At 46.8% G+C, this 13,220-nt stretch overlaps 1 protein-coding gene across 11 annotated transcripts in view; it reads left to right on the forward strand.

The window, feature by feature from the left end:
* CLEC16A (C-type lectin domain containing 16A) overlaps nt 1-13,220 on the forward strand; it is a 236,576-nt gene that overhangs the window by 116,005 nt on the left and 107,351 nt on the right. The window lies entirely within an intron of this gene.

Raw genomic sequence — 13,220 nt, forward strand, 5'->3', positions numbered from 1 at the left:
GGGCATAAAGCCTGACCATGTTCCTGGAACCCCTCTCGTATTTGTATAGCTTTCTCTTTCCTCCATTTGCTACAGGGCACAGGCACACTAATGAGCAGCATGGTTTTCTGTTTCTTAACGGCATTGTGGTATATTAGGAGTCTTTGGTTATAAGAGACAGAAAACTCACCTTAGACCAGCTTAAGGAAAAGAAAGGGAAATTGGCTGATGTCACTGGGAAGTCCAGGAGTAGGCTACCTTCAGGCATGGCTGGATCTGGGTGCTCAGACACTGTCATCAGGAAGCTGCCTTCCTCCATCTCCCAACTCTGCTTTCCTCTGTTCATCCTCAGGAGGGCTCTCACCAGGTAGTGGCAAGATGGCCTTTAGCAGCCCCAAGATTTGTTGAGCCAGCTACACAGCCCTGATGGAAAGAGAAGCTTCTCTTTCCCTTTAATTCTCTAAAGTCTGGGGTAGAGGTGTTATTGGCCTAGCTTGGGGCACATGACCATCCCTGAACCAGCCAGTGGTCAGAGGAATGTGACTCACTGATTGTCTAAGCTGGGGTCGTATGTCCAGCCTTGGAGCTGGGAGGGAGGGCCAGTTCCTTTTGAACCCCATCACCTGAGAGAGGGAAGAGGTGACCCTCAAAGGAAAGCCACCAAAGAAGGGATGGTGGCTGGATGGGCAGAAACAGCACAGGGCCACTCTCTGTAGCACTGTTGTTGCTGTTTTAAATCAGCTTTATTAAGATATAATTTATATACAAAAAAACTCCCCAAGGGTTAGTGTATAATTCAATGAGTTTTGACAAAACTATAGAGTTGTGATCTAGACCCTGCTTTGTATTCCCTTGAACAAATGACAGGACCCCCACAGCCTCCGTTTCGTCTCCTGTAAAACGAGATGGTCTTTCTTAAAGTACAGAGTTGTTTTCAGGATTGAATGAAATAGAATATGAAATATCACGTGACCAAGCATAGTGCCTACCGTGTAACTGTACTCAGCAAACTGTAGTCAGTATTACAGGAGGTCATGCGTGTGAAGAGCATAGCATGCCGCCTGACACGTAGAGGTTCTCAGTGAATGAGTATTGTGTGTTACCTGGTTGTCTGGTTTCTTTTTCTGGCCTTATTTATGTTTTATCTTTCCCTTTCTTGGAAGAATAAAGCAGCTGTGACGCCTCTCTGCCTGCTGCCCAACTCCTTTGGCCCTTTTGCCCTTGAGAAATGGCCACAGGAATTTCTCTAAGGGTTTAAATTGATCAAGTTGGCTGCAAAGAATCATAAACCAGTCTTTCTCTGATTTGATTCAAGGAGAGAAAGAGCTTGCTTTGGGGGGGTGGGAGAGGGCAGTGGGGAGGGGGCACTTCATCAGGGCAGCAAGAATGTTTGCATCCGTGAAATGGAATTAAATTTTATGCTGGGAATTCACATTCCTTCTCTCCTCCCCCTAGGAATGGCCTGCTGGAATAAAGGTTCAAAGTTTTTCACTTATCAATTTTAATTGATTAGATTGCTAGTTGAGATCACTTAACTGAGCCTTTTTGGGTAGTTGGCCATTAAGAAAGTAATGGCTGTTTGTCTTTGCCCAGCCTGATTGCAAATTATGTCTTTTGCTAAGGAGGGCAACTTTCAGAAAATAGGGATTATGGAAGCACGTGGTACTAGGATAAGATATGCCTGTATTGTTGGTTTATTTGGTTTTTTTCTTCTTTCCTTTTTTTTTTTTTTTTTTTTTTTTTGAGGGAGGGATTGTAAATGCTGGAGCTTCTCCTCACCTTCCATTGCGGGGGAAAATCACCCTACTGTGAAATCTGACCAAACGCCTTCTGTATACAAAATACAGGTGAAGGATAGGTGAAGCCATTCTTGCTTGCTGCATGACTGGAAGCTGGGCATGTTTTTGTCTCCCTGATGAACTTGAGAAAGCTGACTCGGGGAGAAATGTTAGGGACTGCTCACCATTTTCCTGACTCCATGTGGTCTGCTAGGCTTAAAGGAGTGCTGTCTCCAAACAGCAGGAAGAGGTGGCGTAAAGTGTATTCACTGCCCCTTGTCACACTTCAGTAAGAAACAACAGCGTAAAGGATATTCCCCAGAAGCCACCCCAAGTGCTTGCTGACCAGCAGCAGGTCTCTCGGCCGGGTGTGACAGCAGAGCTCCGGCTGTCATAAAAGGTGGCTTCTCATGGGGAGCATTAAAGATGTGGTCACCACTCAGCAAAGAGGCAAACTGGTCATGCTTAAAGTGAAGCCTGTTTTGTTTTTCACTAGAGAGGAGAGTGGCAGAGGGCAGAGGTCAGGAACTGGCAGCCATGTGTGCCACATCTGCTGGAGTGATGGGGGGCTGGGGTGGGAAGGAAGAGAGAGAGGAAGGGAGGGAGGGAAGTGGAAGGAAGTTGAAGGGAAGGAGGGATTGGAGGAAGAAAGGGGAAGGGAGGGAAGGGAAGAGGGGAGGAACTAGATAAAACAGTGGATTTCTAGAGAAAATAGCATCATGAATCTCCATATACCCAGCCCTCAGCTTCAACAGTTTTTACCATTTAGCTAAGTTTTATTTTATCTGCCCTTTCATCTGTCTATTTAAAATACGCCACCCACCCACACAGTGTATTAAAGCAAATGGAAGACATCATATTATTACATCTAGAAATACCTCTCTCTAACAGAGAAGGACTTTGTATTGTTCCTTTTAATGGAATTGATTGCCACCATTTGCAAACCGAGTGCCTCCCCAGCCCCAGCTGCTGCTTTGGAATGGAGGCCAGGGTGCAGGGGCCTGTAGACAGGGCCTGTGCTCACCCGTGTGCTGCCGCCCGGGTCTTGTTGACATTTGATTTTGCAGCCACTGGCATCATTGGAGTAATCATCTTTGTAATCTTCCCCAGAGTCTTCATGCCTGTGAGGCTCAGTAGCCTTACCTTTGAAATGGTTCTAGGGCTGGATGTGGTGACTCACACCTGTAATCTCAGCACTTTAGGAGTCTGAAGTGGGAAGATCACTTGAGCTAAAGAGTTCAAGACCAGCCTGAGCAACATAGTGAGACCTTGTCTCTACTAAAATCCAAAAAAATAGCCAGTTGTGGTGGCAGATACCTGTAGTCCCAGATACTTGAGGGGCTGAGGTGGGAGGATCTCTTGAACCCGGGAAGTCGAGGCTGCAGTGAACCCTGATCATGCCACTGCACTCCAGCCTGGGGGACAGAGTGAGACCCTCTTTCAAAAAAATAAAAACAAAACCAAAACAGGGTTCTAAAAGACTTTCCAAGGAGCTCAAATGAGATCACATGTAAAGCTCACAGCACCATGCTTGGCACTTAGTAGGTGCCCAGTGAGTGGGAGTTGGCTGCTTCCCTGCTGCAGCTGCTGAATACGCAAGCTGAAACTCATCCTGCTGGGCTCCATGGGGCTGGCATTTTCTGCTTAAGCAACACTCTGAGAACAGTATCCTGAGACATTCAGGTCATTGCTCAGATGACGGCACTGTTTTGAGGGGTAAGAAAGATATAGCTCTGGCTGCTTTGGCCAGAGGAAGGGAGCTGTATCCCGTCTAGGCTGTGAGACTCACTCACTCCAGTGTGCCTCCTGAACAAGGACAAGCAGGCTTTGAGGAGAAACCACAGATTCCTTGGAATTGACCTCAGAGCCTCCTTAAAGGATTCTTGCCTGTTTCCAAATATCATGAGCAACCACAATAGGGGAGAAATCTGTCCATTATCCATACACCCCAAAGAGACACCTGGCAACCAGGTGTGTTCAGTGTCCAGTTTCCTTGCAGCCTGTTCATGTGGGCACCTAACATTCACATAGTTGCAGCCATAGCATGTGCTACATGTATCTAACTTGTATTCTGATTTCTAAAATCAGTTCGTGAAGCCCATTCAATGAAGACCCATTCATGCATTCAGCTATTTATTGAGCACCTGCTGTATGCCAGGCACAGTGCTAGGAGCTGAGATGTGAGAGTGAGCAAAAGCCAGACTTCACTTCGGTTCTTGAGGTGTTTCCAGTTGTGGAGGGAGCAACCACTAACAGGTAGGTTAAGCAAATGCATGATCACAGACTGATTGGGATGGCTCCGTAGAGGTGATGAGCAGGGTCCATGCTAGAGAATAACCAGGAGGAAAATCCTCATGGGCTGGTTAGGGAAGGCCTCTCTGAAGAGGTGCTGTGCCAGGAGGGACCAGAAGCTTCTACGAGAAAGCACAGAAATGAGGACTGCCTTTTAAGGATGGCAGAGGTGAGGCTGAGGTGGGAGAGAGGGTGCTGTGTTCCAGGGTCCTCACAGAAACTGGGGTGGCTGGCACACAAGTAGCAAGAGTGGGTCAGTGGCTGGGAAGAGCCAGATCTCAACTACAGGGCTTTCTCACAGGGACATCTGTCCCAAACGGACACTTCTAGAGCTGGCACTGCCTGGTCAGATGGTCCCAGAAGGGGCCTTCGAGCTGCACTGGGGGCTAGAAAGGCCTGCAGCAGGGCGGCGAGGAGCATGGACTCAGGGGCCAGACTGTGCCTGGATGGAAGTCCCAGCTTTGCTGCTTTCTGCTTGCCAGCTGTATTACCTTAAGGGAACTGAGTCTCCCGGCACTTCAGTTTCCACAGCTGTGAAATAGGACTTGCTGGGAGGAGTAGATGAGCATTATCTGTGCTGTGCCTAGAACAGTGCCTGACAGAATTGCAGAGAGGCCATTTAGGAGGCTGTGGCAGGGACCAGGGTTCAGTGCTAGTGGGCAAAGAGGGACAGGACAGTCTGGGTACAGCATTTTGTGACAGTTTGCAGTGGCGATGCCAGAGAGCTCGGTTAACTCTGGGGTTCTGAGCTTGGGGCAGTCCAGGGGGCAGGGGCTGGGAGGATGGTGATTCTGTCATCAGCAGGGCTGATCCTGGAGGAGGAGCTGGTTCCAAGCAGAAGGTGGTGAAGTTGGTCGGGCGGCCAGGTGAGACGTGCCATGAGGGAGCTCGGCCAGGATGTCCGGGGGGTGGGGGAGCAGTCTGGAAGCCTCCTCGCTACTTCATAGATGCAGAACTCTTGTGTTTAGTAGCCTGCATGATATTCTGTTGTCTGAGACTTCTGACGTAACCATGGTGCAATTTTGGGTCATTTTTACTCTTGCCTGGCATAACCTAGCTGGCTGTTCCTCAAAAGATCCTCGCGACAGTGTGTTAGATCATGTGGTGTGTAAGGGAAGTCCTGAAACCTGCAGAGAAACGTCTGTGAATAAGCAGACCGCTGTACACTGGGTGTGAGTGCTCTCCCAGGCTTGAACATACTTCCCAGGGTCTGGGGGCCTGGAAAATATTCATCAAGTACAGAACAGTAGGTCCCAGCCCTTAGGATTTCATAGCCCAGAAAAGCATCAAAACAAAAATAAAAAACAAAGCTTTTGGGGACGGATCGCCAACTTTTGTTTGTTTACCGAGTAGTCATTTTTAAAAAAAGCATTTATGAACAATCATTCCATAAAAGAAAAGACATTGTTAATATTGAGTAGGTAACACATTATTTCAGAACGAGGGTAGTCTTTCCAAGAAACAGTAGTGGCAACTGTATACCCACATACTGTGCTTTAATGGGGAGTGGGTTTGTTGTTGTTGTGGGGGTTTTTTTGTTTGTTTGTTTTTTTGTTTGTTTTTGTTTTTGTTTTTTTTTAAAAAAAGCAAGTGCAGACCAATTACTCTAGCAAAAGCCAGTGTCTCTGTCTTTCCAGGCTTATGGGGAAGGCAAACCCCAATCACGGCAGCACAGATCAAACTCAGATGGCCACCGTGTTTCCTGTTCTAAGAGCAGGTGACGGGGTTAACCTGGCTGGAGGTCAGGGAGGCTTCTGAAGGAGGGGCCCATTTGAGGGCTGCAGGGGGGGTGTGGGTGCCGAGAAGTGGTGCAGAAGAAGCAAAGGCCCTGGGGCCGATGGGGATTTGGGGAAGATGAGAGACAGCAGTGTGGCCACAGAGTCGGGGAGTGGGAGGGTGAAGGTGGTTGGCAAGATGAGGCTGGGTAGGAAGCCATGCAGGCCCTGTGGGCATATCAAGTGTTCAGGGTTCTATCTTAAAAACAGTGAGAAAAGTTTTTACCTGGCTGATGTGATCAGATTTGTATCTCAAAAGGCCCTCTCTGGCCTCAGTGGAAGAGATTTATGGGTCAGGGCAGCATTACAGCAGGGAGCCCCATGGGGAGGCCAGGCCTACAAGGCATGAATTAAGAGGTGGTGTCCACAAGCTGGCATCCACACCAGGCTCGGACAGTCTGGTTTGCCCCAGAGACTTGTCTTGAATGCTGCTCTGTCCACTCTGTGGCCTAGGTACAGGGGCTTTTATTGCACAGAGGTCCATCCAGTTGGATCCGGCGTGTTCTCCAAACCGTCGTACCTTTGAAGCTAATTATTAACAACAACCCAACTATTTGGGTTGTATTCACCTCCTGGCAAGGCAGGCTGCTGTGGACCTTCCCTTTGCTCTCCTTCTGGCTGTTTCCAGGCCAGGACTTGCCTGTTTAAAAGTCAGGCTGCAGTTATGGAGGAAGCCTTGGGTCCTAGACAAATGCAGACTGAATCTCAGCCATGCTTCTTCCTAGCCATGTGACTTTGGACAAATCTATTCCCCTCTCTGTGCTTTAGTTCCCTCATTGATCAAATGAGAACAGCGATGCCCAACTTTGCAGGGTTATTGTAAGGCAGAACAATAAGGTGGATATAGAGGTTGCAAACAGCTGGTCCTCAGGAAGGTGGGCCCACAGATGTAGCTTCATGGCTAGTAAAGCATTTGCAAGCGAATTTTATGTTGCTAACGTTTTAAAATCAGGATATTTTATCGTAAAAACCTAGCTATCACCTTGACTATGAGACAGTGACAGTCTGTCCACGCAGAGCCTGCATCCCCACAGGCAGCAGTCAGTTGCTCCTCTTCATGGGAGTGAACCCTTCTCCCAGCTGCTAGAGTCTCTGCTGAACTCCAGACCTGTGTACTCAGCTACCTGCCCAACATTTCTTGGTTACCACAAACACAAGATGTGAGCTTTCCCACAAAACCTGTCTCCCTGCAGGCTTCCAGACAGTTGATGGCAGTTCCATGCTGGTGGCAAAAACCACAGGCTCATCCCTGACTCCGCTTTCTCTCAAGCTCAACTTCCAGTTGGTCAGCAGACCTATTCAGCCTCTGCCGCAAAATACAGTCAGCCCTATGTGTCCTCAGGTTCTGCATCTGAAGATTCAACCAACCACAGATTGAAAACATTTCTATTTTTCTTTAATTTTTAAAATTTATTTATTTTTTGAGACAGAGTCTCGCTCTTTCATCTAGGCTGGAGTGCAGAGGCACAATCTCGGCTCACTGCAAGCTCCACCTCCCAGATTCAAGCAATTCTCATGTGTCAGCCTCCCGAGTAGCTGGGATTACAGGTGCATGCCACCAAGCCCGGCTAATTTTTTTTTTTTTTTTTTTTTTGTATTTTTAGTAGACATGGGGTTACACCATGTTGGCCATGCTGGTCTCAAACTCCTGGCCTCAAGTAGTCCGCCTGCCTTGGTATCCCAAAGTGCTGGGATTACAGGCATGAGCCATTGTGCCTGGCCATTTATTTATTTTGAGACAGGGTTTCACTCTGTTGCCCAGGATGAAGTACAGTGGTATAATCACGGCTCAGTGCAGCCCCAACTTCCCAGGCTAGGGTGATTCTCCCACCTCAGCTTCCCAAGTAACTGGGACTACAGGCATGCACCACCACACCCGGCTGAGATTTTGTATATTTTGTAGAGACAGGGTTTCACTATGTTGCCCAGGCTGGTCTCAAACTCCTCGGCTCAAGCAGTCCACCCACCTTGGCCTCCCAAAGTATTGGGATTATAGGCATGAGTCACTGTGTCTGGCCTATTATTATTACTATTTTTTTTTTTTATACAAGGTCTCGCTCTGTCGTCCAAGCTGGAATACAATGGTGCAATCATAGCTCATTGCCGCCTCCAATTCCCAGGCTCAAGCAATCCTACTCAGGAGGCCTCAGCCTCCTGAGTAACTGAGATCACAGTTTCGTGCCACCATGTCCAGCTGATTTTTTTTTTAATCTTTTGTAGAGACAGGGTCTCACTATGTTGCCCAGGCTGGTCTCAAATTCCTGAGCTTAAGCGATCCTCCCGCCTCAGCTTCCCAAAGTGCCAGGATTATAGGCATGAGCCACCATACCCAGACTGAAAATATTTTTAAAAAACAACAACAAAAAAATACAACCATGCAAAATGAGCAGATTTTAAAAACAGTACAGCATAACAACTATTTACATAGCCATCTCATTGTATGAGTTATTATAAGTAATCTAGAGATGGTTTAAAGTGTGTGGTAGGATGTGCATAGGTTATATGCAAATACGACACCATTTTATATCAAGGACTTGAGCATCTGTGGATTCTGGTGTCCTCTGAGGGGTTCTGGAACCAGTCCCCATGGATATGGAGGGACGACTGTATTGTCAGGATGTTACCTTCTCTCCCAGCTTCTCCCAGCACCTTGTTTGAACTGCCACCTTTTTTTTTTTTTTGAGACGGAATCTCACCCTGTTGCCCAGGCTGGAGTGCAGTGGCGCAATCTCCACTCACTGCAAGCTCCGCCTCCCGGGTTCACACCATTTTCCTGCCTCAGCCTCCCGAGTAGCTGGGACTACAGGTGCGTGCCACCACGCCCAGCTAATTTTTTTGTATTTTTAGTAGAGACAGGGTTTCACTGTGTAGCCAGGATGGTCACGATCTCCTGACCTCGTGATCTGCCCGCCTCGGCCTCCCAAAGTGTTGAGATTACAGGCGTGAGCCACTGCACCCGGCCTTTTTTTTTTTTTTAAGCTAGAGATGGGATCTCACTATGTTGCCCAGGCTGGTCTCAAACTCCTGTGCTCAAGCATTCCTCTTATCTTGGCCTCCCAAGGTGCTGGGATTACATTCATGAGCCATTGCACCCAGCTGTGCCATTATCTTTTACCTGAATTATTGCAGTAGTCTCTTGCCCAGTCACTTGCTTCTGTTTTGTCCCCTAGAGTTTATTCTCAGCAGCATGAACTGTCTTCCTTTTAAACGAGAAGCCAGATCGTGTTCTTCATTTGTTCAGAGTGGGCTCCCATGCCAGTCTGAATAAAAAACAGAGACCTTTACCCCTGAGGCTTATTATCTGACACCACCTCCCTGTCTCTGCTTCCTTGCTCTTCTTCAAACACACCTGGCATGTACCCACCTCAGAGTCTTTCCTCTGACTGTGCCTTCTTACCAACCCCAACCTGCAAACCATTTGTTCCCTAGCACAAGTACACTGGAGGGCACCACAAGGCCCATGAAAGCTCACACACGAAAACCGTACCCCAAATTCTTGCTCCATGTTTGAAATCCTGACCACATCGCCCTGTTTGTTTATTCTTCATTTGCGGATGAATGTGAATATCATAAAGATTCTGCAGGATCCAACTTCCTAGCATTCTGCGTGCTTCGCCCCAGCTTCTTTGCAGACAAGAGCTTTTAGGCAGAGTGGAAGTCCCTGGCTATTTTCATCGGATTGCCTGGAGATTCGTTTCCAGCAAAAGTATTATGAAGCTCCCCAAGCAAGTATGTGGTTTGACTGTCAGTCCGTGAAAATGTGAGCTCATTGATTTCTTTCTCTTGTAAAACCAGTACTAGTTTTGTGGTCCTGTCAGTTCTGGAAAATTCTCTGTGTTGGCTTATTTTGCTGATTACCCAGGCATTGTCATGTGCCTCTCATCCTAGTGAAAATGAGTGGCATAAATGAGAAAGACAATGAAAAACAAATCCAGAATACGGAACATTCTAGAAGACAGCCGACCTGAGTTTTTCAAGAATGTAAATGTTGTGGAAGACCAAAAAACAGGGGGACGAAGGTAGAGGGGTACTGTTTCTAGATAATTGAAACAAAGTGACATGACAGTTGTCAGCCTGGATTGATCTTGGATTGAGGGGGAAAAGTAGCCTTAAAGGACATTTTTCTGCAAACTGAAGACATTTGCATATGGATTGTGATTGAGTAATATAATTGAGGTCAATATTACGTTTCTTTTTTTTTTTTTTTTTTTTTTAAGAGATGGGATCTTGCTGTGTTACCCAGGCTGGAGTGCAGTATTGCAACCTGAAACTCCTGGGCTCAAGTGATCATCCCACCTTAGCCTCTTGAGTAGCTGGGACTACAGATGTGCACCACCACACCTGGCTGATTTTTTTTTTTTTTAAGATGAGGTTTCGCTGTGTTGCCCAGGCTGGTCTTGAACCCCTGGGCTCAAGCAGTCCTACTTCAGCCTCCTAAGTAGCTGGGACTACAGGCAGAACCCCTGGCCTGGCTAATATTATCTTTCTTGAGTGTGATAATGCCATTGTGGTTCTGTGGGAGTATGTTCTTGTTCTTAGGAAGTATGGGCTGAAGTGTGTAGGGGTAAAGTGTCTGATGCCTATAATGTTGGACTGATTCAGAAGATAAAACTGTGTGTGTGTGCGGGTATAATGAGAGAGCAGACAAATGCAGCCCACTGTCAACAAGTGATGAATCAAGGTGAAGGGTACATGTTTGTCTGTTACACTGTTGTTTCTTTTTGAGACAGGATCTCGTTCTGTCCCCTAGGCTGGAGTGCAGTGGCACAGTCTTGGCTCACTGCAGCCTCGAACTCCTGGCCTCAAGTGATCCTCCCACCTCAGCCTGTAGTATCTGGGACTACTGGCATGTGCCACCATGCCTGCCTGTTTTTTTTATTTTTTGTGGAGATGGGGTCTCTCTATGTTGCCCAGGCTGGTCTCCAACTCCTGGCCTCAAGTGATCCTCCTGCTTCGGCTTCCCAATGTGCTGGGATTACAGGTGTGAGCTACCACAGCTGGCCTATTCTATTCTTTAAACTTTTATGAGAATTTGAAAATCTTCAAAATAAAAAAGAAGGGACGAGAGAGAGAGAGATAATCCAGTCCTTGAAAATCCAACATTTAATAGATGGGGAGTATAATGTTTAGGAACTGGAGCCCCAGATTTAGAAAAGCCTGGGTTTTAACTCCTGCTGTGTAACCTTGGACAAATTAGTTAACCTCTCTGAGCCTTTCTTCCTCATCTGTAAAGTGGGTCTAATAGTGCCTACCTCAGGACTGTTCTGTTGATTAAAAGAGAAAAGTCCATCAGAAATACTCAGCATCACACTAAGTGTACACAAGTGTTTGTGATAGAAACAGTCATTACAGTTCTTCCTCTTGACTGCATATTGGGCACTGAAATATGTCTGTTCTCTTTGGAGGGTTCTTTGTAGGAATCCTAACAAAGCACAGCCTCGTGACTGCTTCTGTCCAGGGGACACATTGAAAAGCAGAGGAGGTAACACAGGCTTGTTAACTAGATAATAAGGTTCTTGGAAAGATGACTTTCAGGAAAGTGGGTGCCGTCTGATTGAAGAGCTGAAACCACAGGATGGGGTGGGAACTTGAATCAGACCCAGATGGCTCCTTGGGGGCAATTTAGTTCAAGCATCCAGGCATGGGCCCTGGAGAAGCGGTTTGCTTAGTGCTGACTCTGAAGTGGACTAATGTTAACATGAAACCCAAGAGGCAAGTATGTACATGGCATTCAAAGAGTTGGATTGCAAGGCGAGTGTGGTTTTGTGGCACTTTGGCCTGTTCTCTGCCCCCACCCCCGGGGTCCCGTGTTTTGTCTTTAAAGGAAGCACAGTCCTCAGTCCTCATGGGGTCGCTCCACAGGTAGACATTTAATGGAGCAGCTGCTCATCACCCGACCTGCTGACTTGGAATCACTCCCAACCCTCCTCCAACCTCACGATCGGGGGATCATCAGCTCCCTGGACTCCACAGCTCTGCCCCATCCCTGGTCTGGCCTCTCCACACCTCTCCCCTGCCCAGTATCTCCCCCATTCTACCCCAGCCGATGGCCTTGCGCCACGCTGCTTCATCCATCCTGATGCCCAGTATGTAAAAGGCGCCTAACCCGCCATCATGTCCCTGCTTGTAAACTCTCAGATCCTCGCAGTGCAGCGGCCCAAGCTACCCACGACACTCCTCTTCTGCCATATGTCTTGCTGCATCTGCCCACACAGTGCCCAGGCTGCTCACAGGCTCCTGGACACAGCCTGCCTGCCCTTGTCGCCCCTGCCTGGATGGCCCTCCCAGCCTCCTTCCTCCTGCTCCACGTGCCTTGTGCACATTTCAGACGTGCACTTACCGCTCTGTATATCCCTAGGGCCTGGCACAGGGCCTGGCACATAGTAGACACTCAAGGCTTCTTGGATTGAACTGATTAAAGCTTTAGCAGTCACTGTAATTATTCATAAACACTGAAGGACTTTCATTAACATAGAAATAGCATTTCCAAATCTCATCTTGAGTAATTTCAGGCAGTTGGATTGTGAGTTAGAAAAATGATGTTTGTTCATCATTAACATACATTTGAATAGTCAGGTTCCCACTGCAGACTTTTGTCCCCCTCTAATGACATATACCAAGTATCTTAAACCCATCTTGGCATTTTCTAAAAATGTAGATTGTTTTGATTTCAACGTTTGAGCTACCCCAAATTATTTAACCTCTCTAAGGGCTAAAATGCTTCCTCTTTTCTTCTCTTTTTTCTTTTTCCTTACCCCACTTTGAGGCAGGCACCCTGAACTTGACAGATTGGGAAAAAAATCAAGTTTCAGTTAAACCACCAATGCTCTAAGGAAATGGAAAACATGGAATTCACAATGTTTCCCCTCTCTATGAATTAAACTTCTTCCCTGTGTACTTGATGAATAATGTTGCTGGCCACTTTTCAGAAATGAAGTAGAAATATGGAGAAATGAAATGTGTGTCCTATAAACTGACTGGAAATGTGATTATAATAGAGCTGTCAGTTTTGTTCAAGTGGAAAATTTTTAAGTAAATCCAATTGCAGTATTATTTGGTTCTTTTAAAGGAGAGGGTGATGTAGCTGTTTCCTGTGTATTGATTATTTGATTGGTACCTGTCTGCTGGACCTATTTTTTTTTTCTCAGTAGCATTCATTGATGTGGTTTAATGTATATTCCTGTAATCTTTCCCTGTTTTATAAACTTACAATCATAATTGAGCCACATTAGAGAGACATGTTCTGCTGAGATCACAAGGTCACCTAATGACTGTGCCCTCTTTTGTTGTTGATGTATTGAAGTGGCTCTAGGACAGTTCTTCTGAAAAACACACACACACAAATTATTCTTTTTTCCTTTACAAAGCAGGATTTCTAGATTCAATTCTATGCATT

The sequence above is a fragment of the Pan troglodytes genome, chromosome 18 (genome assembly GCF_028858775.2).
Source record: "Pan troglodytes isolate AG18354 chromosome 18, NHGRI_mPanTro3-v2.0_pri, whole genome shotgun sequence".
Taxonomy (NCBI): Eukaryota; Metazoa; Chordata; class Mammalia; order Primates; family Hominidae; genus Pan; species Pan troglodytes.